General features: G+C 34.1%; 1 long non-coding RNA gene across 1 annotated transcript; it reads right to left on the reverse strand.

Annotated features, from left to right (window-relative positions):
* Positions 1-9: 9 nt before the first annotated feature.
* LOC108357867 (uncharacterized) lies at positions 10-1,012 on the reverse strand. The gene is made up of 2 exons (XR_001846674.1): positions 930-1,012; positions 10-369 (listed from the first exon to the last, which is right to left on the reverse strand). It is a non-coding gene; the product is annotated as an uncharacterized LOC108357867 (long non-coding RNA).

Here is a 1,012-nt window from a genome sequence, read left to right on the forward strand (position 1 = left end):
TTTTTTTTACCTAACAATTTTACTCCATTCAGAAAACGCTGCTAATTAACTAAAAATACTTAATATTCAATACAATAACACAAGCATGTAAATACTGGACAATTTTTGTTACAAAAAACTAGCAAACCGCAACATACAAAACCCTCGTGGCAAACGTACACACATTGGTATTTATTTTAAAATTTTGCTGTTTCCATTCATTTATGGCTTTTAAATTTTACTTTAAAAGATAATATACTAGGTATTTATTTTAAATGATTTACTGCACTTACCCGACTCCGAGCGAGATCTCTTTGATGGCACCATACCGTCATTTAATGGATCATCCGAACGTGATTCTGACGACCGCGATTCTCGTTCATTGGAACCCTAGCAATCGGTAAGAAAAAATATTAGCTATGCAAACATGTAAATTGTATTAAGAGAATAATAATACACTCAAAGGATACACCTAAAAAAAGTTGCAGCAATAAAGTTTCCAAATGTATACATAAAATTGCACGCAATAGTGTGTGTATTCTTAGCAAAATGAAAAACTCAAGGTTAAAGACGCAATTCATTCATTGTTGGACAGGTGAGGGACAGGACGTAGCAAAACCAACACCCGGTAGATTTGCATTGGAGCAAACGCGAATCAACCTCTGCGGCAGCAATTGTTTGCTACGTTCAGGCTCAAGTTTTAGTATACACACTAAAATTTACCCACCGACCATGCAAATATATGAATAGTTTGACCGCTTGAAAACTATCTTAAAAACACATTTCCTAAAAAATTATAACTTTTTGTGCATTATTTTAGATAAAATCTTTAAAATTTCCACTTTTATGCTGCAAATTAATTCGCTAGAAATTCCACGCGATTTTTTTCGGCTGCCATTACGACGCGATCAGCGGCAGAACAATCGCCAACTCCAAACGAGTAAACTTACCATATTTCAACTGAAAATATTAAAATTTCAACTGCGTAACTCCTGCAGTGCTATATTTACTTCAATTTGATGTGGTTTACAGA

Source organism: Rhagoletis zephyria, unplaced genomic scaffold (genome assembly GCF_001687245.7).
Source record: "Rhagoletis zephyria isolate East Lansing unplaced genomic scaffold, Rhagoletis_zephyria_1.1 Rzeph_scaffold_85940, whole genome shotgun sequence".
Lineage (NCBI taxonomy): Eukaryota > Metazoa > Arthropoda > Insecta > Diptera > Tephritidae > Rhagoletis > Rhagoletis zephyria.